This window comes from Canis lupus, chromosome 13, assembly GCF_003254725.2.
Source record: "Canis lupus dingo isolate Sandy chromosome 13, ASM325472v2, whole genome shotgun sequence".
In the NCBI taxonomy this organism is placed as follows: Eukaryota; Metazoa; Chordata; class Mammalia; order Carnivora; family Canidae; genus Canis; species Canis lupus.
This window is the reverse complement of record NC_064255.1, coordinates 44,907,694-44,934,761: the sequence shown is the minus strand read 5'-3', so window position 1 is coordinate 44,934,761 and position 27,068 is coordinate 44,907,694. Positions and strand designations below refer to the sequence as shown.

General features: G+C 37.1%; 1 protein-coding gene and 1 pseudogene across 3 annotated transcripts in view; one reads left to right on the top strand and one right to left on the bottom strand.

Moving 5' to 3' along the window:
* The window catches only part of FRYL (FRY like transcription coactivator), a 257,372-nt gene that overhangs the window by 34,242 nt on the left and 196,062 nt on the right, over positions 1–27,068 (top strand). For all 3 annotated transcript variants that reach the window (XM_035704622.2, XM_035704639.2, XM_035704578.2), the window contains exon 2: positions 3,991–4,166. The gene's annotated coding sequence lies outside the window, so the exon portion shown is untranslated. The remainder of the gene's footprint in view (positions 1–3,990; positions 4,167–27,068) is intronic.
* Positions 18,072–19,039, bottom strand: LOC112652185 (mitochondrial fission regulator 1-like; annotated as a pseudogene).

The window sequence follows — 27,068 nt, the reverse complement described above, 5'->3', positions numbered from 1 at the left end:
AGGGGCTGGGGAGAGGGAGGAATGGAGAGTTAGTGTTTAATGGTCACAGAGTTTCAGTTTTGCAAGATGGAAAGAGTTCTGGAGATGGATGGATAGTGGTGATATTTGCACAACAGTATAAATGTACTTAATGTCATCGAACTGTACACTTAAAAATGGTTAAGATGGAGGATGCCTGGGTGGCTCAGTTGGTTAAGCATCTGCCTTTGGTTCAGGTCATGATCCCGGGGTCCTGGGATTGAGCCCTGCCTTGCTCTCCTGCTCAGTGGGAGGCCTGCTTCTCCTTCTGCCCCTCTCCCTCCTGGTTCTCCCTCTCTCTCTCTCTCTCAAATAAAATCTTTTAAAAAATGGTTAAGATGGTAAATTATATGTTAGGTGTATTTTACCACCATTTAAAAAAAGCACATGTTGAAACTACTGTTTTTGATAAGGCATGCCTTCCTTTCCTATTCTTGGTAGTAGATATTACTGAATTAAGTTGTCCCCTCTCCCCCATTTTATTGAGATATAATTGACAACACTACATAAGTATACAGCATAATGACTTGACATATATTGTGAAATGATTATGAATCAAGTTGCTCTTGACTAAATAATGAAACCGCTCTTTTTACATCATGAATCTGTATAAGATTCCCATCCACTGAAAAGTATTGGTTATCAGAAATTTTCATTAACTTTTGGAGGTATGAAACCTCAAACTATTGTTTTTAGAGGTATCAAACCTTAATCTATTGCTTTTAGAGCAGAGTGTAGTATGGCTGGAAAATACAATTTTTGGTTTTCTATGTCCATTTAAAAAATATTTATTCAGCACTTAATTCTGTTGAGTGAATAGGAGTAACAACATTCGTTGAGTAATATATGCTGGCTCTTATTTTATACTTAATAATACTTATAATATTTGTAGCACTTTATGATTATAAAATAGTCCTTGAAGGTATGACAGTTGAGAAATCCAATGCTCTGATTGGATAAGATTTTAGAGGAATTTCAGTGCATAGAAACAAAGAATGGACATTCCGGTTGGAAAAAATGATGTGGGTGTAGGAATGGGATATGTTTGCACAGAGCAGAGGTCAGCCTGACTGAAGTCTAGAGAATATTAGGGAGATGTGCTAGCAGTTTCCATTCTGCCATTAGGCCCTTGACTTTGAGGCTAATGAATTTCTGGACTTTATTCTGTAGGGGTTAGGAGTATCACTGTAGATTACCAAGATTTCATGATCATAGTTGCGTGTTTGGCAGCAATCTCTGAGGTGCATTGGAGTACTATGATCCAAGGTCAGATCCACGATAGAATGGGCACTTAGAATTCTTTTGAAGTTAATAAGGAAGAATATTTTAATGTTTAGTATTGGGGCCGTGAAATACTGGGGATTGAGGATAAGTTGATAGGTGAGAAAGGAGAGGCACAAATGTGTGGTAAGAAGAAATCAAGAGGAGTCTATGGTGCATGAGTATAAGTGAACAAAAAATTATTTGTTTTTGGTTTAATGGTCATCTGAATATGCAGGTCAGATATAAGTTTAATTTTGAAAACGGAGGATTTAGGGAATTTAAGAGCCTAGAAAGAGGGATTTCAGCACCCTTGAATCAAATTTGAAGAGTTTACATTGGGCATCCTCTTCAGTTTAAGGGACAAGTTATCTGTAGTGTTCAGGCCTGTGGTGGGCCTGGGAACTTAAAGAGGAGAAAAGTTTCAGCCTCTCTGAGATGGAACTTGGTAGGTCAACGGTCACTCTTCAGAACGTGAGATACAACGGTAGGAATAGCGGTACACTTGTCAGTGTTTTATACAAACTACTTATATAGAGTAGACTTTCTCTTATATGATATTGGTTGTATAATCAACCAGTAGTTGGCTTGGCTACACAGAAAATCTGTTTAAAATGAGGAATCAGAAGAAAGATACATACCTTAAATATTTTATAATTGAAAAGTATAAAATGCTTATATATCATCAATCATTTGTATAGATCAGGCCTTCTCTTTAGGATATTTTTTCTTTTTTTTTTCTTTTTTTTTTCTTTAGGATAGTCACAGAGAGAGAGAGAGAGAGAAGCAGAGACATAGGCAGAGGGAGAAGCAGGCTCCATGCACCGAGAGCCCGATGTAGGATTCGATCCCGGGTCTGCCAGGATCGCGCCCTGGGCCAAAGGCAGGCGCTAAACCGCTGCGCCACCCAGGGATCCCTAGGATATTTTTTTCTTTTAAAGGACTTGTCTTTTTCAAATCCTGTAGCTTAATTCTCAGATGAAGCAATATTTTTTGCACTCATATTTTTGATGTAATTTTTAACTATATTACAATAATTATTGCAAATACAATTGGCATAAACAGATTTTGGGACATATAAAATTTACTCGCAATTCAATTGCTAGGGAAAAAATAAGATGGTGTAATACAGAGGAACACCCTGCTTCCCCCAAGAGGAAATTGAAACTCAGAAGTTCTGACTCATTTATAGTTGAGGATTCACAAGAGTCTTGTTTTATCTTGAATCCAATGCCTGTCTCATTATATAGTGTTGCAAGGTGATAAGGAATAATACAGGAAATATTGGTTAGTGGTGAAGAAGACTGCAGACTATATATATATATAGGTATATATATTTTTAATATAGCAGCTTCATTAAGATAAAATTCACATACCAGGCAAATCACCGGAGTGTACAATAGTCACAAAATTGTGCAGCCATCATCAAATTGATTTTAGAACATTTTCATCATCTCCAGAAGAAACAGTGTACCCATTAGCAGTCCCTTCTCATCTCCCCCACCCCCACTCTAGTCAACCACTGATCTATTTTCTCTGTGTGTGTAGATTTGTCTATTCTAGGCATTTTGTATAAATAGAATCATGTAATATGTGGCCTCTGTGGCCTTTTGTGATTAGCTTCTTTCACTTAGCGTAATGTTTTTAAGATTTATCTATGCTGAAAAAAAAAAAAAAAGATTTATCTATGCTGAAGCATGTATCAGTACTTCATTCCTTTTTGTGACAGAAATACTCAAGTATTCCCTTGGATGGGATATACCACATTTATTCATTCATCAGTTGATGACATTTGTGTTGTTTCTGCCTTTTGGTTATCACAAATAACACTAGTATGAAGATTTATACACATATTTAAAAAAAATTTATTTATTTATGATAGTCACACACAGAGAGAGAGAGAGGCAGAGACACACAGGCAGAGGGAGAAGCAGGCTCCACGCACCAGGAGCCTGACGTGGGATTCGATCCCGGGTCTCCAGGATCGCGCCCTGGGCCAAAGACAGGCGCCAAACCACTGTGCCACCCCAGGGATCCCTATACACATATTTTTGCATGGATATAGTTTATCATTTCTCTTGGGATATACCTGAGAGTGGAATTGCTGGGTCATATGTAACTCGGGCTGTTTTCAGTATTTTACTTTTACAGATAATCCCACAAGTCTTGCTGTACACTATTTTGTGACTGTATAAGTATATCTAGGCAGAATGTCCCAGAAAGAGGATTGTTACCACCAGCAACAGAAAGTGCTTATCTCTTAGGGTACTTTGGGGTGTACCTTTGGAAATAAAGGCAGTTTCTGGGGTCATTTCCCTAAGTCTCATAAGGTATATGTCCTCAAGTACTATGGAAGCACTCTTATGATCGCCTTTGTGTCATTAAGAAACAGTTGATTATGTTTAGATGGTAAGAAAATAATTTATAATACATCTTAGAAAGATGTTATGGGTGGCCAAAAAAATCTTTAATTTAGAACCTGCCAAAGATGAATTCTCATATTTTTGTTTTCTCTCTCCAGATCGATTCTTTCCCCTTGTAGTTGAGATTTTTATAAAGAAAGTTCTTCTTATCCAGATTCTCAATTATAAAAACTAATTCCAATAATGATATTTGTTCTGTGAAAACTAAGATGTTACAACTTCTGTTTTAAACATGAGTGTTAACTAATAACCAACCATATTTCTTTCTTTTCTCTTTTTTGTCTTCCAGCCTTTAACATTCCATATTCTGCTTTGTACATGGTGAATCACTACTGCTTTGCACCAGTGTGCCCACTTGTGTGCCTCTAAAGTACAAGCTCCAGATTGAAAAAGCTTCTAGATGGATCCTTTCCAAAATTGGTGTCTTTTCTGCAAACTCTGTGCCTCAACAACCTGTTCTAAGTGGTAAGGATATGTGCTTTTTATTTTTTCTATTTTCCTTCCTTCCTTCCTTCTTTTCCTCCCTTCCTTTCACAGAGAACCCAAGGGGGAGGAGGGGGAGAGGGAGAAGGACAAGCGGACTCCCCACTGAATGTGGAGCCCAACGTAGGACTCCCGCCTCAGACCCTGAGATCATGACCTGATCTGAATCCAAGAGCCAGTTGCTCAGCTGACTGAGCTACCCGGGTGTCCCAAGGATATGTATTTTTTAACAGAATAATAGAAATTTGTAAAAGCAATTTTTGTTTGGATTGCCTTCCCCTTTATTATGCCTTCTCTTCTTACATATGAGTAATACCTGTACTTTTTCCCCCCAATTTTTAAAAATCACATCTAAAAATAGCAGTGACATTAGGTTTTTGGAGGTTTCAAAACAGTCTTTCCATAGAAGATTCTAGGTCCAGTATAATATCTGATATTTATAAGGAAAAAATATAAAAATATGTAAACAACTGCATATGTTCATTATACACTCTAACTGTACTCTGTAATCCCTTATTGGAAGGTTGAGGTAGTTCATCCTGTTACTGTCTTTTCCTCTCTATTTAGGTACTTTGAGTCCATTGGGTCAAGAACATCATCTACTTCCTATTGATGTACGTTATGTAATTACATATTTATGGAGATGATAAGAGAGGTGTGTGATGCCAACTCTTCTTTTTTTAGCCTGGTACTGTGTGTGCCTTTTCATATTCTAACAGTTTTTGGAAGCATAGATGCTAGTTAGCCAACATGTTTTTTGAACATCCCTGAGATTTACCCAATACATTTTTGGCTGGGGTGGGACAGAGGAGTAACATTGAGCAGAACCAGTTGCTGATTTGGGAGACCTTTAAAAGAAAATCATTGAAGTAGGCTCATTTTGAGTGTTACTCAACAAATATTTACCAAATGCCTGCTGTTGATGCCTGAAAATACATAACGACATTTAGCAAGGTAGAGAAGTCAGTCGCCAAATGGAACCCATGGTGTTAGATGAGGATGCGAGGTAGGGAGGTGGAGTGAAGAATGGGGTACATTTTGGCCCTAGTTCTAATCATTAATTGCATACTGTTCTTGAGCGCAACTTAATTAGCCTTAGTAGACCTCAGTCTTCTCATCTGTGCAATGAGTGAACTAAAACTAAATGATTTATAAGGTATTGTCGTGCTTTCATACATCTAACACTTTAATAATTGTAATGAACAAATTGGCAGATTGTTGGTCTTTTGAGGATAATTTTCTTCTGTAGCCCTTTTGATTGAGAGATTTTTAGGCTCTATTCTTTGAATTACAGGGTTACAACCAGGCTTTCACTTAACATCTTCAATTAATTTCAATTAATTTTGTTTTGAAGTTGATGTATTTCTCTCCCCATTTTTATCCTTCTCTTCTATTGACATCTAGACTTTCCTTTTTTTTTTTTTTAATTTTTTATTTATTTATGATAGTCACACACACATAGAGAGAGAGGCAGAGACACAGGCAGAGGGAGAAGCAGGCTCCATGCACCGGGAGCCTGACATGGGATTCGATCCCGGGTCTCCAGGATCGCGCCCTGGGCCAAAGGCAGGCGCCAAACCGCTGCGCCACCCAGGGATCCCGACATCTAGACTTTCCTGTTATTTGACCCAGATGTTCCCTTTCTCTTGTATCATGTTGGCTCTCCTTATGCTTCTTTGACCTGCCTAGCCTCCATTATTTTTGCCGGCTAGTTTTCCAAGATCACTACATCTTAGACCAGAGCTTCCAGTCCTGAGACTCTTACACCTACAGATATGTATTGAAATAAGCTTGGGAGAAGGGTGTGATTCTCTGGCAGGTAGCTGGAACTAATTAGTTAACCAGCGTTAGTTAGTTCACCAGGACTGGAGCCCTAAAGTTCTGCATACTGCTCACACCCATCCCTTCTTTCCTTAGACTTCACCATCACCTGGAACACTTCTATTTCTGAGGCTTTGGGAAGTTTCTTGTCATGATCATCTCCCTCTGTCACATCCCACTTCTCAAATCTGTTCTTAGTCTTTATTATGACTTGCAGTTTCTTGGCGTTTTTTTTTTTTTGTTTTGTTTTGTTTTGTTTTTTTTCTAACCAAGTGAGCTATTTCCTAGCCTCATTAGCTTTCCTCTTACCCAAACTCCATGATTGTTCTTGCATCTTATATTCTCTTGCCTTTTTAAAATTCTGAGGAACTGTCTTACCAAATCTCAAACCTAAGTTCATTTGCCATATGTATCCTTTTCCCTCTAGTTCTGGGTGCTTGATATAATTGGAAACAGACACATGACTAAGTTTGGATTTACTCAGCAATCATGTACTTGATCTCTGAACTGGTTTTCAAAGTTGGCTTCCTACCATTCCTTTAAAAGATCTCACACCTTAGTCACAGTCCAGTTGCCTTTCTGGGGTGATCTAGCATACTTCCTGACCTATTCTTTTTACATCAGATTTTTTTCTGTGTTGGAATAAGAATGTTTTGCTTTATTTTTTATTTTTATTATGGAAAATTCAAAATTTATACAAAAGTAAACAGACTAATGTAATGAACCTTCTTGTACTCATCACTCAGGTTTAATAATTACCAAGTCATGACCAAATTATTTGTCTATCCCCCACCAACTTCTCTCCCACTCCTGTATCATTTTAAAGCCAAACCTAGACCTCATAAAATTTATTTGTATTTCAGTATGTATTCTTGAAATAGAAGACCTTCTTTTAAAACATACAACCTCAATACCATTATTACCTTTAAAAAAACAGCAACAATCCTAACATAATAAAATATCCAGTTGACGGTAATTTTGATTCTTTTGTGTATTTTCAAAGCAGTTGACTTGATTGAATCAGCATCTAGATAAGCCCTCCCTTCCGTTGCAATTAGATAATTTTTCTCCTAAGTTGTGTGGTGTGTTGTCATCCCCTGCCCACTTGGTCCTTAAAATTTATTTATTGAGCTAAAAAAAAAAATTTATTTATTGAGCACATTGGGATGTAGATGTGGACAATCCTGATTACATTCCTGTGAAGTGATTAAACCTACTCCTCTGTCCTTTGTATTTCTTGTTAATTGGTAGTTGGATCTAGAAACTTGCTCAGATTCAGGTTCAATTTCTTTTGGCAAGTCTGTGTGTTTTGACAAGTGTCTGTCTGGTGCACACAGTTTTTAGTTTTCCCTCTAATGTTGATTAGTTGCCATTTGTGCTCAGTGTTTTAGATCAGGGGATGGCACACTTTCTCTATAAGGGGACTGAGAGTGCATAATTTAGATGGCTGTGGGCCATCTGGTCTCCTCTGATGCAGCTACTAAACTCTGCCCTTGTAATGGGAAAGCAGCCATAGACAAAATGTAAATGAATGGGCATAGCTGTGTTCTAATAAAACTTTATTTACAAAAACAGGTGATGGACTCCCTGCTGGAGACCTATTAAATAATTAGAGGTTGCAAGATACTGATGTGTTAATACTATAACCTTATTGTTCATTTATCATGTGAAATCTATAAAGAGAAACTGTTCCTCATGTACTATTTCTTACCTACTAGTACAGTTTGATTAAGAAAGATCAGAAAAAGCTTGATAGTTTCCCCTGGCTTACCAATTTCAAAACAATGAGTTGGTTATATTAGCCCTCTTCTCTCAGGATTGCCCCTTCTCCTCTAGACTCATTAGATACTCTTAGATTTAAATATAATGGATTTAAAAAAATTCATTGTCACTATTTTTATCGATGCTCAAATTATTTAATCTTTGGCCAGTGGAAGCCTTTTAAAGTTGCTTACTGCGTTATTTTGACATGACTCTAGTAGTTTTTGGTAGTGATCTTGATTATCTGGTATGACAAGGAGTTCCAGACACATCATGTACATTGCCTCCCTACACCTGGTACACCTGGACCCAAGGGACCCTGATTCCTTTACTGGGGAATAGGATTACAAGACTATAGTCTGGGCTCTGAGGGTTCTCATTTCTGATGAATTGATCATTGTTTCTAAGTCTTTTCAGTAGTCAGAATTAGGGGAAACTTTTTAAGATAGAGAACCTCATGAGTTCATACTGATACTTCAAATTCTGTTTCAGCTATCTAAGATTTTTCTCAGTGTTTTTTATTTTACATCTATCTTTTTCTCAGCTAAGAATCCTGGTTCTTAGACACCAGTAATATAATTAGAATGTTTCATAATTACTCATTTTGAGTACCTCTGTGTGTTCTACACATAGCAGTCTTAGAATAGCAATACCAGTGTTAAAGGTTTGTCTCTGCCTTCTTTTGCTAACGTTATGTCTGTGAGATTTACCCATGTTGTATGAAACAGTAGTTTGGTTTTTTCATAGCTGTGTAGTATTCCATTGTATGAAATGCCCCAGTTTATTCTCCAGTTGATGGATGTTTGAGTTGCTTCCAGTTTGGAATAATTATGAATAAAGTTGCTGTGAACATTCTTGTGCATGTCTTTTGGTGGGCATAAGTATATTTTTTTCCTGGATATGTATCCAGCGATAGAGTTTGCAATTCTTTTTTGATATAGGACACATTCCCTTAGAAATGTATAGTCAAAATACTGTGTGTGCTAGTTATCTATTGCTATGTAACAAATCACCCCAAAACTTAGTGGCTTAACATAGCAATCCTTATCTCACATTTGCTATGGGTCATTTTTCTTAGGATGCAACCTACCTAACTGGATGCCTCTCGCTCATAAAACTGCAATCTCAGTGTCAGCTGGGGCTGTATTCATGCCAACACTCGGAGGGGGCACAAAGAAGCCTGGGGGTGCTTTCATGCCCACTTAGATGATTATTGGTAGGTCTCAAATCCTTTCTAGCTGTTGGCCAGAAACCAGTTCCTTGGGCTTCTCCACAGGGCACTTAACAACATGGCAGCTGGTTGTTAGCTTGGAGCAAGGGAGAAAGGGTAACCAAAACGGGAGCCATGGCCTTTTCATAACCTCTTCTTAGAGTGACAACCTGTCGCATGCACTGCTCTTTCTTTTTTCTTTCCTTTTCCTTTTCCTTTTCCTTTCCTTCTTCTTTCCTTTTTCTTTCCTTCTTGATTCATGAGAGACACACAGAGAGAGGCAGAGACACAGGCAGAGGGAGAAGCAGGCTCCCTGCAAGGAGCCTGATGCGGGACTCAATCTGAGATCCTAGGATCCTGCCCTGAGCCAAAGGGAGATGCCCAACCACTGAGCCACCCAGGCATCCCCATTGCATTTTTTTTTTTTTCCATTGCATTATTTTAAAAACAATTATTGTGGTGTAAAAACAAAACAAAACAAAAATATATATAAAATATATAACATGAAATATGCCAAGTTAACCATTTTTGAGTATCAGTTCATTTGCATTAAGTACTTGCACATTTTTGTATAATCACCACCACCACTCACCTCAAGAACTCTCTGTCTTTCCAAATCAAAACTCTGTACCCATTAAACATTGCTGACTCCCCATTCCCCGCTTCCCCCAGTCTCTGGCAACCACTATTGTACTTTTTGTCTCTGAATTTGCCTCTTCTGGGTCCTTCATAAGTGGAATCATATGGTATTTGTCCTTTCGTGACTTATTTCACTTAGCAGAATGTCTTCAGGATTCATCCGTGTTACAGCATGCATCAGAATTTCATTCCACCTTTTAGGCTGAATAACATTCCATTGTATGTATAGACCGCGTTTTATTTACCCATTCATTTATTGATGGACATTTGTTTCCTCCTTTTGGCCACTGAATAACTGCTGTGGATATGGGTGTTCTGCTGATTTCTATTCTTAGAAGCAAGTCTCTAAATACAGTCCTTAATAAAGAGGAGGTAATTACCTATGGGTGTGAATACCAGGAAGTGTGGGGGTCATGAGGTCCCTCTCAGAGCTTGCCTACCATACTGTTTAAGTCATTCTTCATAATTGTTCTCTGTACAGTTACACCACCAACTGGTTATACATCTAAGTTTTTATATATGATTTTTGATACTTGATAATACTGAAATGTAATTTTGTTTTATAACTGTATAACAGCTTCATGTGGAAATTCCAAAGCCAAACCTGCAAAACAAGATTTATTCAAGGGAGTCTAATCTCTTTGCTTTCCCTTCTAAGTAATTGCATTCTAAAAACTTGTTTATTATTACACTTTTTTTTAATATAAGCAAAATATATATTCATATTCTGCCTTTCTCATATAGAATACTGTGTGCCTTGCTCTTTTCACTTAATATATCCTGGTGATCCCTTCTTAGCAGTAAGTTACTCATTCCTTTTTATAGCTACATTGAGTGAATAAACTGTAGTTCATTTAACCAGTTCCTAATTGGTGGGCATTTGAATTGTTTCTAATTTTTTGTTCATAGTACTGCTATGAATAGCCTTGTGCATATACATGCTTTTTAGATATTCGCCATTGTATATTTGGGGCAGATTCCTAGATGTGGAATTGCAGGGTCAAGGGATAAATGAGTATGCAGTCTTATTAGACATTGCCAGATTTCTCCTTGCATCTCTCTATGTTCCCATCAGTAATGTGTGAGAGTGCCTACGTGGCTGTACATAATCTCGGCAACAGAATATGTTGTCAAATTTGTGGGTTTTCCTTGCTGAATGGAATATCCTTGTCATGTTAATTTCTATCTTGTTATGAGTGAAATTGAATATCTGTTTTTAATTTTTAAAATTTATCTGTTGACATTTTAGAATCCCTTAACAATGAATTTTTATTTATTTATTTATTTTTTAACAATGAATTTTTAAAGATAGTATCATAACGAGTTCACCTTGAGGTACGCGTTGGACTGAATATATTTTTATATGGTTAAGAGGCATGTGTGTTTCTTTCTCAGTTAACTATTTTTCTAGCCCTATTTTCTTTAGGTTTGTTGATAGTTTCTATTTTCTAAGCCCTTCACACATTAGGAATACCAGCGGTTTTTTTTTTTTTTTTTTGCCTGTTTTCTTCTTCCTGCCAGTTAAATACAAGTTCTTCTGACCTGCTTTTAGCTTACTTTATTTTGCTTCTCCTTTTCCAATAATGTTACGTTTCTTCTTCTGGCTAAGTGATCATTCACTGTTTGGTGATTCCACATCTCCAGCTCAGACTGACCGAATCTACGATTTCTGCAATTCAACATTCCCCAGATGGAATTCCACGTTATCCACAGACTTGATGTTCTTCTGTTCCCTTTATTAGGTAATAGCATTATCATTTGCCCAGTCCAGCACTTCAAGTGCTCTTTTGTGGTTTATTTATTATTCAGCAAGTGTTTGTGAAGCACCTGCCAGGTGCCAGCTACTGGGCAAGGCACTGGGGAACAAATAGTCATAATCCTACCTCTCAGGGAATAGTCTAATGGGGAATAGGTATTGATCCAATATATACACAAACCCACGTGGAACTTCTAGGGAATGAAAAGTCCAGTTTGACTGGCACGTGGTGGGGGCAAGAGGGTGGAGAGCCTTGAGATGCAATCTGATCTACTTTGTAAATCACTCTGGCTGTGATGGGGGGAATGCACGGGAGGGGGAACATGCAGAAGTTGGTTAGGAAGCTGTGGTAGTATTTGTGAAAAGTGTTGGTCCCCTGTTTGCTCAGTTGTGAAATCCTTTCAGCTCTACTTTGGTGCGTTGTTCCTGCCTCCCACAGCCTTAGTTCAGGAAGTTATCTCTTGACTACTCCAAAGGTTTTTTACAAACTGGTCCTGCTCTTTCAGTCTTTCTTCCTATCTGTTTCAAAAGGTAACTTTTAGAAATCACAGGTCTATTCACATCACCTCCTTTCTCGGAAAGTCATGGAGGGCTTCCTGTGTTGGTTAATTTTGTGTGTCAACTTGACTGGGCTAAAGGATGCCCAGAGAGTCAGGAAAGCATTATTTCTGGGTATGTCTGTGAGGGTGTTTCCAGAAGAGATTAGCATCTAAATCAGTAGACTAAGTAAAGAAGATCCACCCTCACCACCGTGGGTGGGCATCACCAATCCTCCCAGGATCCAAATAGAACAAAAAGGCAGAGAAAGGGCGAATTTGCTCATGCTCCTTGTGCTGGGGCTTCCATCTTTTGCTACCCTCAGACATTTGAGCTTCAGGTTCTTGGGCCTTTGGAGTCCAGGACTTAAACATACAGCAGCCCCCCTCTCCCTGCCCCGATCTTTGGCCTCAGACAAGAGTTACGCCATTTGCTCCTCTGGGTCTCCATCCCCCATGGGACTCCTACTGAATTGTACCATGGGATTTCATGGTCTCTAGTTTGCAGATGGCATATCATGGGACTTCTCCATAATCATGTGAGCTAATTCCCACAATAAATCTCTTACATATCTATATATGAATGTATCTGCTCGGTTCTGTTTCTGTGTAGTCTCTGAACCCTGGGTAATATACTCCCTCGTTGTGGAAAAATGAAAGCCCACCTGAAATTTGAAGGCTTTATCCTTTTTTTTTTTTTTTTTTTTTTTTTTTAAGCTTCCAAGTATGGTCCTCTGAGACAGCTTTCCTTTAGGCAACCAGACTGATGTGTTTCTACATCTTTTCTTTAGCTCATGTTCATCTTCTGTCATGACATTTCTGCTTCTGGAATCCTATATTCTCTCTCTCTTTTTTCCCTGAAGGCTCTCCTCAAATCCTAACTGTTCCCCAGTCCTCCTTAAAAATCCTCAGTCAGGTTGACTTTTAACCCACATACCCTATTTTGTTTTTTGATATGTCAATTCTAAGATGTGTCACAGTGTGTGTTGTATTAGAAACGTTCACATATTTATTTGGAGTGCAAAGAAATATTTTTCATTTTTGTAACTGATTACTCAATAGATATTTGTTGAATTGCATGAAATTAGGGAACATTCAGTGAGGTAGATCACTTATCAAAATCTCTTGTAAAAGAGACAAGTCTCAAGTACAATTTAAAAAATACCTTGTATTGAACCTTCAGGGATAGGACATCTTCCCTTTTGAAATGGTCTTTACAATTCAGTGAACATCAAGTCATACTCTCTGCACTAGTTGGACAAAAATATGTTAATATGGCAATATCAGGGAGCTCTTATGACTTGTGGGTGTGTGTGTGGCATATTTAGAGCATTCAATATTTGATTTCCATGGTGATGGAGAATGGCCAATAAAATCATGACTATGTAGCATATTACCTCTTCTCTTACCTGTGGTTTCTTGTGGACTAATCTTATACTTGGCTAATTTTTTTTTAATCCAGTATCTTGCTAGGTTGCATGTACTAGTCTGCATGTTGACAAATATTAGTATACTTGATCCTCATATGTGATTTCTCTTGTATATCAGGGCCAGCCAGCATCTTTCTTTTGTGAAGGGAAGAGAACTATCATTTACTGCCTGCAGACTTGCAAAAATGATATAAAAGTGCTCCATCTTTTTTTTTTTAATTCTTACAGATTTTCCTCTTTTTCTCATTTCTTTCTCCTTTCCCCTGCCTCTCTCCCTTTCCTCTTATAAATGAGGTTAAGTCACCTTGTCTGTTAATCTTGTCTGTTAATATAACTTAGTATTGTGTAACATACATTGTGCTGCCCTCTCATATGAGGTCATTTCTCTGAAATTATAATGGAAATGGGGTTTAATTTTTTTTTTTTTTATTATTTATTTATGATAGGCAGACAGTGAGAGAGAGAGGCAGAGACACAGGCAGAGGGAGAAGCAGGCTCCATGCACCGGGAGCCCGACATGGGATTCGATCCCGGGTCTCCAGGATCGCGCCCTGGGCCAAAGGCAGGCGCCAAACCGCTGCGCCACCCAGGGATCCCGGAAATGGGGTTTATATAGATTGGTTTACATGTGACTTTTCAGATATTAATGCAACTTTTAGTTTCTTTTGATCACCTCTTGAAATAAGTGACTCTTTTTTGTCTTCTTATACATATTTATGCAATAAAAACGGTTGAGAGATTATAATAATTTTAACAATCCCAAATCGGCTTTCTTTTTGTCATTGGAAATACAGTAGAGACTAAACCTTTTAAATCTATTTTAAAATTAAATTTCCTAAAGTCACGTTTCAAGTTTTTGGTGTTTCAGCAATATTAACTAGTGAGAAGCGTTTTGGTTATTTTAGGGTAAAAATATCTTCACGGAAATTCTTAGTGAGCTTGCTTAAGATGAAATTAGGACATTAAGTCTTAGTTTCTGCAATAGGATTTTTTTTTTTTTTTTTAATTCGAAACCTTAACTGGGACAGGTGCTTGTAGGTAAGAATCAAGTTATCATTTGGTAGTGTGATCTTCAATCATATTGCATTTAGTTTGGAGTGATGAAAGTTTTTATTTTTAAAACCAAGAACCTATAAAACAAAAAAATGTTTCATGTGGCTCATGCTTTGAGAGGTTTATTGAAAAGCTTAAGCGATAAAGTTGTCATAAGTGAAATATTGCATTCCACATAGGATTTATGTAACGAGTAGCGAGGGTGAAAAACTTGGTGAGATGGGAGAGGTGATTCAGTTCCTTGATTTGCACTCTCCACTCTGTTCCCTCTCTCCTTTCTAATCCTACATCAGTATTCCACCTTCAAATACAATTGCAACCTTAATCCAGAAGCCCGATCTATTAAAATATAAGCATTTGTTATGTTGTAATAAGTCCCATTTGTACCATATTGGAACTTTCTACACCACTCTCTTTCCAGGACAGTTGAGGAGGGATGGTCTCAGGACTGGGCGAGTCTCAGATTCCATAAGATCATGGATCTATCTTATTCACTGTTTGTGCCCTTCACTACCTTAGCTTGATAAACCGTTGGGCTCAGCAAATCTTCAGTTGGTATTTACATCTAGCCTTATAATGACTTGGATGTATATCAAAATTCTTAAGAAGAGGAGCATAACCTAAATTGGGAAGCTGGTTCAGAGACAGCATTCCAAGGGTATTATTCTGATGACCCTGAACTCTCCACTCAACTGAGCCAGGGACCAAATATATTGTCTCAACAGAAAGCAGGAATAAAGGAAAAGAGGCATACCAGGGACCTCGGAGAAAAAGGAGGATTTAAGTGGAGTGGGGGAAGTTTCATTTTAAACCACAGATATGGCAGGAGATACTTATATACTTTGTCAGATTTTCCCTATAAATGTAGAGACCGCTAACTGAATTTTGCACCTGATTGAACTATCACTGGTGTTTAAACTGTGAGCATCCATTTTTTGGGAACCATTTGAGGTTAAAGATTATTTTAAGAACTCTGACTAAAACAGAGGAATGTCACTTTCCTTTATAAAGCTGCTCTAGGACTTTTAAATTAATAGTAAGACTTTAACAGAAGATTGAATTTAGTCTTAAAGTGTCTCTGTGATTCGTTGGCGTAACAATGAGTTCTCCTTTTTCTCTTTAAACTTTTTTTTAAAAACTTGATTTCTAGTTTCATATCACTGAGGTTAGAAAAGATGTTTTTAAATCCCTTAAATTCATTCAGACTTGTTTTGTGGCCTGCCATGTGATCTATCCTGGAGGATGTTCCATATGCACTTGAGAAGAAAGTGTATTCTGTTGATTTTGGATGAATTGTACTGTAAATATCCATTAAGTCCATCTGGCCTAATGTGTCATTTATGACTGACGATTCCTTATTGATTTTTCTGGATGGTCTACCCATTGATGCAAGTGGGTATTCAGACCCCTGCTATTATTGTATGGCTGTTTCTCCAGTCCTATCTGTTAATGTTTGCTTTATATATTCAGGTGCTCCTATGTTGGGTTCATAACTATTCACAAATGTTATATATCATCTTGTTGGATTGACCCCTTTATCATTCTAAAATGCCCTTTGTCTCTTCTTAAAATTTCTGTTTTGAAGTCTATTTTTTTCTGATATAAGTAGAGCTACCCCAGCTTTCTTTTGGCTTCCATTTATATGGATATCTTTAAAAAAATTTTTTTTTTATTTAGAGAATGTGCTTGGGGCAGTGGGGGGAACAGAGGGAGAGGGAAAGAGAGACTCTTAAGTAGGCTCCATGCCCAGCTCAGAGCCCGATGTGCGGCTCGATTCCACGAGCCTGATATCCTGACCTAAACTGAAATCAAGGGTTGGATGCTTAACCAACTATGCCACCCAGGTGCCCCTGGAATATCTTTTTCTATCCCTTCACTTTCACTTTCTGAAAGTGAAGGGACTTCCCTTCACTGAAAAGGGATATAAATATAAATATAAATATAAATAATAAATTTACTGTCTATAATAAAAAAACTGCCGAAATATAAATAATAAATTATAAATATAAGGGAGTCTGTAGTGGGCAGCATGTAGTTTTTGTTTTTTAGTCCATTTAGTCACTCTCTGCCTTTTGGTTGTAGTATTTTGTCCATTTATATTTAAAGTATAATTATTGATACGTAGGTACTTATTGCCAATTTGTTAATCGTTTGCTGGATGTTTTTGTAGTTTCATCTCTGTTCCTTTCTTCTCTTGCTCTCATCCTTTGTGGTTTGATGACATTCTTTAGTGGTATGCTTATATTCCTTTTCTTTACCTTTTGTGTATTTACTATAGGTTTTGTTTTGTAGTTAAGGTTAGCTTTAACTGTAACAACTTATATCTACTTATATCTGTAACAGTCTATTTTAGGTTGATAAAATAGTTGCCAACTTAAGTTTGATCACATTTGCTCAACATTTTTACTCCTCCCCCGCATGTTTTTGATGTCACATTTTACATCTTTTTTTTTTTTTTTCTTTCTCTTTTAATCCTCTCCCTGCTCTAACACTCAAAAAAGTGCCCAGAGATTAAATGCAAGGAAGCTCAAAGAGCCAAGTTAAGCCAGCCCAAGATTAGCAGGCTCCCTCCCACAGGGGCCAAAGTCTGGGCACGGAGGTCTCCAGTCAGAGCCTGGTATTAAAAGCTGGTACAGAATAAGGTGGTTCCAGAGGCTAGCAGTAAATGGGACACCCCCAACAGGGTCAGGCTGTGTAAGAAGTGTGGCTTGTTGGCCTTGTCAAAGAGCTCCTTCCTGTAGGCATCTGGAAACCATGTGCTGTGCACCCCATAGGAGGCTGGACCTAAGACCCTGACTCTGGACAAGGCACTCAACTCAGGCAGTGGAAAGCAGCCCATGGCAGTGGGTGGTCATGCACCAGAAGAACCTGCATCTTTTTATCTTGTGTATCCCTTAACTAATTATTATAATCATAGTTATTTTACTACTTTTGTCTTTTTAATCTTAATAATAGGTGATGAATCCATTATTTTTATTATTGTACTTATCTTTCCAGTGAGATTTACTCTTTGATATGTGTTCCTATTACTGAATTAGCCCTCTTTCTTTTCAGCTTAAAGGGGTCATTTGAATGTTTCTAGTAAAGCTGATTTAGTGGTGATAAACTCCTTTGGCCTGTGCTTATCTGGAAAATGGTCTCTTTAATTCTGAATAATAACTTTGCTTGGTTGAAAATTTTCTTCTTTTCAACATTTTGACTATATTGTGTCACTCCCTTCTGGCCCGCAAACTGTCTGCCGAAAGAAGTATTGATAGCCTCATAGAGGTTCCCTTTTACAAAACAAGTTATTTTTCTCTTGCTGCTTTTAGGGTCTCCTTGGGGTCATCTTGTTTGGAACTCTCTGGGCTTCCTGGATCTGGATGTCTGTTTCCTTCCCCAGGTTAGGGAAGTTTTCATCCATTCTTTTTTCAAATGAGATTCCTGACCCTCTTTTCTTCTGGGAGCCCTATAATGAGAACGTTAGTCAATTTGATGTTGTCCCATAAGTCCCTTAAACTATCTCCCCCCCCCCTTTTATTTTTTTTTGTCTACTTGCACTCTGATTGGGGGAGTTCTACTGCTTTGTCTTTGAGTTCACTTATCCTTTCTTCTGTGTTATCTAGTCTGTTGGTGAACCCCTCTAGTGTATTTTTCAGTTCACTTATAGTGTTCATCAGCTCTGTGACTTCTGTTTAGTGTGTCCATATGTTTTCCATCTCTTTGTTGGAGTTCTGCTGTGTTCATCTGTTCTTTTCTCTGTTTTCTCCGTTTGGTAAGGATCTTTATGACCATTACTTTGAACTCTTTATCAGGTAAATTACTTGTCTCTGTTATCATTATGGGTTTTTTTTTCTTCCAAGGTTTTTATAAGACCTAGATCTGGGCTCTGTTCCATCTGGTGAAAGTCCTTCAGGATCCTCATCATATCTGTAAAGCTGCTGGCCTTGGACAAAGAGACACAGATGACTTCACATGAGCTGCAGGGAGCCTTGTGTTCTAGTTTGCATCATTCAGGGCTAGCAGAACAAAGCAAGGGGACTGATGGAAGTTCAGGGACCTCTATCTTGGTCTCCTTGGTGATGTCACTAATGACAAGGGAAGTTGTACAGTGGGTTGAGGATCCTAAAACAAGGAAAGGGAGAAGAGGCATTTAAACTTCCTGGAGATAAGAAATCTGTTGTTAATGAACCCACAGCTCTACAAACTGCCACTATCTCAGCATTTTGGGCTGTGCAAGTGGCTCAGCTCATCTTGCAGCTCTGTGGTGTTGCTTAGGGCACTGACACGGCTGGCTTTATTAAGGTCAAAAGCCTCTCTTTGGACCCATGCAGGTTGGGCATGGAGGCAGTGTAGTTCATGACAATCTAGACTTCCAGGTATGCCTCAGGGATCATATGTCACTCCTGACCAGGGCATATGTCTCCTCTTCATCTGCAGCAGTCCAGGCGATATCAGCCAGAATAGGGACATAGGTCAGAGATGTTAGGCAGGGGCACCAAGGAGGCCCAGAGACATGGCTTCAGGAACAGTTTGGTCCCAGTGCTTCTCACTAACCTGTGAGCAACCCACTGTGGCTTGTTTTACCAGATTGGGATGGTCACATTGCTTCTTATTCCTGATACTTCAAAAAGACCCTGAATTTGAAGGACAAGGCACCCACAGGGCATCTCTGGGGGCACAGGGAGGCTAGAAGGATGAGTCCTTTATATCAGGCTATCTTAGGGAACACCTGATTTCTCTTCCTAATGACCCTTCCTACCACTACAGTCCTCCCTCCATTTTTTCTTTTTTACTTTTGATAAGGCAGATTTATTCTTTATGAAATAATTCACACACAATTTACCTAACTATGCTTAACTCTTTTTTGAGAGGTCTCTCACTTTTGTTCTGAGGTTCAGAATCAGTATAAAAATATTGAAATCATAATTACATTTTAATTTGAGAATTTTGTTGCATGGAACTCTATATAACAGCTTATTCTTTAAAAATATAAGAGTCCAGAAGAGCAGTATTCTTAGTTCATTTAGTAGCTTTGTCAGTTTCCATAGCTGCCAACCTGAACATTTATAGAAATCATGGTTTTGTTTGGGTTAAAATGAAGTAATGTGTGTTAAGCACCTAACCTAGTTCCTTATGAGTAGTAGGCCCTCAGTAATTAGTGGTGGTGGTTGTTATTATTATTGGCTACTTAATTTGGATTTCTAGGGCACCATTTCTTTGGGTACAGTGAACCAATTCTGAATTCTACCCTCCTATATTTGTAATTTGTTTAGACTGACTTAACTGCTGTGAAGAATAAAGCCTATTGGTGAGTAGGGTGGGGTTTTGGACTTTATTGTGCAAAGTCCTTTTAGAGTTACTGGGTGTACTGGAATGTGAAGGATTAAGCTTTGTGGCATGTTCTATATGGTCATCCATAGTGACCAAACTCATTTGGAATGTTGTTTTGATACTAACTTTGAAATGTGTTATTTTCCATACAGAGGATTTTGATTTGAATACATTGCTTATTATCTTTTATAAATTTCTAGAGCGAGAGGAGCTGTCAATTGGTGTAGACCTTACCCTACACAATACTTCCTTTCATAAACATGGGGAGGAGGCGTCCTCAAGATAACCATTTCTGGGATAAAGCCAGGCCCCGTTGTGTAACTAGGATAGTGTGGGGTAGCACCCGGCATTGGAGCCTGTCACACTGGGACATTATGGCTCACAGGCCTACAGTGAAATAGATATGTTTTTTTGAGCCTTCATATATTACTTAAATGGTTGGGTTTTTGTTTTTATCAACAGCTAGCCAGTTCCTCAAAGAGAGTGTAAAAAAGCTGTGTATCTAGTTGTACATTGTCGATTTGGTGAGTCTTCTGGCAAGAGAGGCAGTGAGCCCCACTTTCTTGGCGAGGTCTTTCCTGTTCTTCTTTGTAAGTTGATGATTGTCTCCCTTGTTTGTACCTGATGGTAGCTTGAACATAGTTAGGCAACTTTTCTCAAAGCACCTGAAACTTTTCATCACACATGTCTCTCTTTTGGCCGGTCTGTAAGCTCCTGGCTGGCGGTGGTTGTGTCTGTGTAGGTAGAACTTAGTGCAGATTCTGGGAGCTTGGGGTTGACCATTAGACACTGCTAAGTGCATGTCTCCCCATGGCTTGTGGAGACTCTTTTTTAACTGGTCCATTAATATTGTTGGATGTTATCTCTAACAATTCTTTTTTTTTTTTTTAAGATTGTATTTATTTGAGAGAGCCAGTGAGGAAGGGGTGGGAGGGAGAGGAGAGGGAAAGAGAAAGAAAGAGAAAGAAAGAGAGAAAGGAAGAGAGAGAAAGAGAGAAAAAAAGAAAGAAAAGAAAAGAAAAGAAAAAAGAAAAGAAAAGACTCTACTGAGCAGGAAGCCTGATGCAGGGTTCAATCCCAGGACCCAGGATCATGACCTGAGCAGAAGGCATACATTTAACTGATGGAGCCACCCACGTGCCCCATCTCTAACATTTCTTTAATGAAAATCTTCTAGAGAAGCTAATCCCCTCCTGTATCCTGTATGACTCCCATCGTTCACATTTTTATTTCCTTCTTGTCTGCCAGTGCAAATTCTCTATTTTCTTTATTTCTTTCAAGGGACATTTCAAATCCTTCTCCATGAAGCTTTTTCAAGGTATGTTTAATTTTAATTAGTGGTAATTAAAATTTAGAAATCTGGGAAAAGGTGAGAAATGTCAACCAGAACTGGAAATGTGGATTTGCTCATTAACATGTATTATTCTTTTAGGGGCAACTGGGTGCCTCAGTCAGTTAAGTGTCCAACTCTTGGTTTCAGCTCAGGTTGTGATCTCAGGGTTGTGGGGTCTGCGTCTGTGCTTAGCACAGAGTCTGCTTGAGATTCTGTCTCCCTCTGCCCCTCCTGCTTGTGCACTCTCTCTCTCTCTCTCTGTCTCAAATAAATACCTCTTTTTAAAAAATACTTGGTTATTTTAGTAATGAAAACATATTTGTAAACCTTTTCCTCGTTTGAAAATCAGAAATTATGTTGGCAAGATTCTTTTTTTTTTTTCCCAAATAATTCAGAATCTCAAAGTAATAGGAATTTTTAGGTGAATCTTATGGAAAGAAAACAAAAGTTATAATATTCAGGTTGTCATAAGAAAGAGGTCTTTTATTGCATCTCATGGCATTTTATAATATCCTATAAAAAGTATAAGTATTGGCTTTATTGTCCTTATTTATAAAAGGTTTTTTTTTTTTTTTTTTTTTTTTAAGATTTTTTACAAAGAGTCCTCAAATGAGTGGAACGAAGGGTAGAGGGAGAGGGGGAGAGAGAACCACAAGTCCCCATTGAACACGGAGCCATGCCGTGCTTGATCCCAGGACCCTGAGATCATGATCTGAACTGAAATCAGGAGTTGGCCACTTACCCGACTGAGCCACCTAGGTGCCCCTATAAAAGGCTTTATTGGGATTTAAAATTGGAAATTCTTTAGGTAGGCTCCTTTTAAACCTCTCCCCCTTCAGTTAAACTATAATAATTTATTGAAAGTTAATGTATATAGGCAAAAACTTTGATGTCATTGCAATTTTTTTTGGAGAAAACTTCTAAGACAAAAGCAGAGGAGACCATTTGAACCAAGAACTCGTGAACTTTGGAATACTATAAATCATGGTTGAATTATGAAAGTTTTATATTGACCAGTTGTCTGCTGTTATTTGTTGTTTGTACAGGGCCTATATTTTGCTAATTAATTAATAATATCATTAAGCAGGGAGAGAAAAAGGTATGATTAAAACTAAAAGTGTTTAAGTTGATTGTGAATTTTAGGATAATTTTACAGTGTTTTATACCATTTTGGACAATGTAACAATAGTATTTGCTTGGTGACATAGATATATATATATACAGACACATACATTCATATATATACAATATATATTTTAATATTTTTATGCTTATGAGCTTCCAAATAATATATACAGTAGCATTGATTTTTATACTTAATAGTGTGTCAACAACATACATTTAATGACAGAAATATGCTAGTTTGCATATTAGTAGAATTTAATTTTTAATTTTTATTTAGTGCTTTATTATTTTTATGAAAGTCCATTTGCTAGGCACTGTGGGAGATGTAATGATGTATTCTTACCCTTTGTAAGATGTAAGATGAATTTGTTACCCTTTAGGGACTCATACTCTCAGAGCCAGTTCTTAGAACCACAAAACTTTAGAACAGGGAGAAATTTAAGAGATTATTTTCTCTTGGATATATGTATGTATGCATGCATGTGTGCAAGCAGCAGTCTTCTGATTCCAACCCACTTTAGTATCTTCTGTTCCCCACTTCCTCATCCTTCCAGACATGTAATAGTGTCATTTTCTGTGCAGGGGGGAGAAGAGTTCAAACAAGCAGATGATTGGGTGACAATCACTTAATCAGATGACTGGTCAAGTACTTTCTTCATTCTTCTTTGTTAGTAAGCAGGAGGAGATGCAGGCCTTCTTTTAAGTCCAGGGATTTAAAACTAGGAACTCAAGAAATTGTTTTAGTGGGTAGTGACTAGAATATAACACTTTTTAAAAATAGTTTGGAGACATATCAAAGTGTATTGCAGATTATTATTTCAGGAGTATCATGTGGGTGTGTATATATATACATTCACACACATATATACTGAGTTGTTATATAAAATGTATTATAAGTACATTTATATACAATGGTGTTTGGTTTTTTGTTTTTTTTACTACAGTGAAGAGTTGGGAAACATCTTTCTAACCTGTCCATTTCACCCTTGTTTTATACCTGGGGAGCAACCACTGATACTCTTATCCCTCGATATGTGACTTACTCTTTTTGCAGTGCTCTCTTGTTATCATGACCTGACGTCAAGATAAACTGTTTTCTATACAGGTAGAAACATACACAGGTGATATTTTACCACAGTTAATCTGAAAAAAAGACATATGGTAAGGTAGTTTTTTTTTTTAATTACCCTGCTTCTGGGTATAAAACACATTTTGGTGGATCTGTTAATCTGTAAGTGTTGTTTACGACGTGCCTAACATGGTACCAGGATGTGATTTAAGCACCAAGAGAATTTGGATTATTTAATACTAGTACATAATAAAACTACTTATCAAATATTCATGTGGGCACATACAGAGGCATAATTGTATTCTTGTAATGCACAATATAAATACTAATATTGTTTTGGAGAATCAGCATGGTATGCTGAAGCCATGGTTTGGAAAAAGGCATTGTAGTATGTTTTTATCTGTGGGAATTACTGGCAAGTATAATTGAGAGATTCTAAATACTGTAGTTGTTTACTTCACTTTCGAATTTGGCTTAAATTTGTTTGGTCTTTTTTTTTTCTGTTTTTATAATCATTCTGGATCTATAGTGTAAGCTAAACCTATAATTGTTTTATAGATTTTAATAATTATATCTTTTAAAGATATAAAAACAATTTCTCCCACCAAAGATAATTAAAAAAAATAATTAAACGGGATATAGTGGAATGAATATTCATGTACCCATCCTCAGCTTCAACATTTATCAACTCTTTGTTACTTCTACCCACTTCCTTTCTCCAGTTCCCAGGTAGTTTGAGGGAATCCGTTGGTCTTGAAACAGCATCCGTAAATATTTCAGGATGTGTTTCTGAAAGACTAGGACTTCATTTCTAGACCTATAGGATAGAATTTGCAGCTTTTGGGGAATTTACTGAAGTTCTGAATATTCAAATTGTGTTTGGAATGTTAGAGTGAAATAAAAGGAAAGTGAGAGCACCTGGATGGTTCAGTAGGTTAAGCATCTTGCCTTTGGCTCAGATGGTGATCCTAGGGTCCTGGGGTTGAGTCTGCATTAGGCTCCCTGCTCAGCGGGGAGTCTGCTTCTCCCCTTTGTTCTCTCTCTCCCTCTGTGCCCACTCTCTCTCACTTGCAAATAAATAAATGAAATCTTAAAAAAAAGGGGGGGTTGTTGTAAGGTCCTTTACATGGACTAAATGAAAAAAAGTGAAATACCTGATAAGCAGTTGTACCAAAAAACAATACAGAAGTTATAGTGAAAAAGCAAATTAATATCTTTTAAGTGCCCCCTGGAGAAAAAGGAGAAATCAGCATTTTTACATACAGGTCGGTAGAAAAATGAAGCCAAGTGTATTTCAGACCATTTGAGATAGAGATTCTGTTCTAGATTTTTTTCTTGGGGGAATTTAAAAGATGTGTATAAAGACTGCCAATTAAGGTATTTAGTGCAATATTAATAGTGAAATGATAAATAGTGAAATGATAAAAGTACACGTTTATAAAATATATTTTGTAGTTGCTAGAAATGATTCAATGTGACACCAATTTTATAAAACATCTAGTACATATTGAGAGACCTGAAAGAAATTAACTCAGATATTAATATGAATTAGTAGCAGCTCTCTCTAGGTGTTAGAATTATGACTGATTTTTTACTGCTTTATTACTTTCTTTGAAAATGTTACACATCGGTCAGAATATGTGATGTAAGTTAATAGTAAACATTTATTGAGTAGTTACTATGTGTCAGTCACTATTTAAACATTTTTTGTCTTTTATACTTAATTCTCTTAATAGGTGTAAGAGGTTTTATTGTCCTTATTTTGTAGATAAGGCAATGGGGACACGGAGAGATTGAGTCCCTTGACAATTTGATTCTATCCTTCTACGTTTATTGTTTGCTTCCTTTTTTTTTTTAAGTATTTATTTTTTGTGATAATCTCTACACCCGCCATGGACTTGAACTCAAGACCCTGAGATCAAGAGTCACACGTTGCTCTGAGAAAGCCAGGCAACCATATTCTTTGCTTCTAAATGTACTTTAACTCCCAACTGTTGGAAAGATACTATAAATACTGTTCTGTTTTACTTTTAACTTTAAGATATATGGTGACTATTGTGACGTAGTATTAAAAAGTATTTTTAACCGACGGATAATGCTTTATTTTATGAATATGCTGTGGTTGTTTTCAGCTGGTGCTTTGGGTTTGTTCTGTGCCGCCTCTGCAGCATTCTGCTCATAGAAATAATGGTACAGTGAACATCTTTGCAAATAAATCTGTATATATACTTATGATTATCTTCCTAGAAGAAAGGTCTTAGAAGTAGAATTCTTGGATCAAAGAATATAAAACATTTTAAAAGCTTTTGATACAAATCGTGAGATTGCAGATGACAAATGATCACTCCTTAAACTTGTTTTGGGGCTATAAATTTGGGAGAAATAGATCATCTAAACATCAGGAGAATTTGTACTTTCATAGTTGCTCTTGTAACAGTCAGACTTCTTAAGTCTGTTGGTGACCATAAACAGAGAAAAAAAGGAGAGACAGACTGGGTTTATATGGTGACCATTTACTTTTATAACTTTGCAGCCATTTACTTTTCATTTTTCTGAACAATTTAAAACTTGGATTAGCTCAGCAACCTTTTTATTTGAAAACTAAAATAATTTGAAAATGTACAAAATATTCATATCAAATTTGCATCCAATATCTTTGATATTTTACCCGATAGGACCTCAGGGTCATACTTAGTTGCAAATTCCATTGTATAATTTTAAAAATTATACACGTAAAAGGCATAGCACATTGATTAGAGATTGTAATGACCCTAGAAAGTGTTTTAGATGTTGCATTTTTAAGTAAAAAGGACATCCCCCCCCTTTGTTTTTCCCCTTTTTTTTCCTAAGTCACTCTTTTTGTGATAAGCCAAAGCAAAAAAATTTCTGGTTAATTAGTTGATAGTTTCTCTTAAAGGATTAAATTTTAATTGTGGTTTCTCTGTTTTCTGTGTTTTTGTTTTAATTTTATTTTTTTCCATTTATTTATTTATGTTTAAATTTAGTTAATTAACATATAACATTATTGGTTTCAGAGGTAGAGGTCAGTGATTCTTATAGAACACCCAGTGCTCATTGCATCACGTGCCCTCCTTAATGTCCATCACCCAGTTACCCCCAACCCCCTCCTCCCCTCCAGTGATCCTCAGTTTGTTTCCTATGATTAAGAGTCTTCTTTTTTTTGATTTTAAGAGTCTTCTATGGTTTGTCTCCCTATCTGGTTTTGTTTTGTTTTTAGTTTTTCCTCTCTTCCCCTATGATCCTCTGTTTTGTTCCTTAAATTCCACATATGAGTGAGATCATACAATAATTGTCTTTTTCTGATTGACTTGTTTCGCTTAGCATAATATCTTCTAGTTTCATCTGGTGTGGTTTCTCTTGAGCATATCTTCTATCAGACACTCTGTAGGCAACCTTGCTTCAAAGACTAACAGATAATTTGGGCAGGGGGAGGGAGATTTTAACTTAAGGGGGTCCAGAGAATAATTAATGAAATCAGAAAATTTCCCAGTGAAGCTACCAAATCGAATTTTCTAGAAAGACCAATATTGATAAAAGGTAATCTGACAGCCTAGAAATCTGTGAGAGGTACAGTTGGATTAAATAAAAAAAAATATTGAAATTTGAAGGCCATAAGTATTTTAATGGAGAAAAATATTATTTTTTACTATGAATAGTAAAATTATGAAACTACTATAAATGGCAGAAATAGAAAATAAACACAAGGAGGATTTTCATCAGGAGTTCTTAACCCATGATTAATGATTGGATTAGAAAGGTTCATACATTGCAAAATTAGGTATATATGTGCATTTTGGAAGGAGAGGCCTTCAGCAGT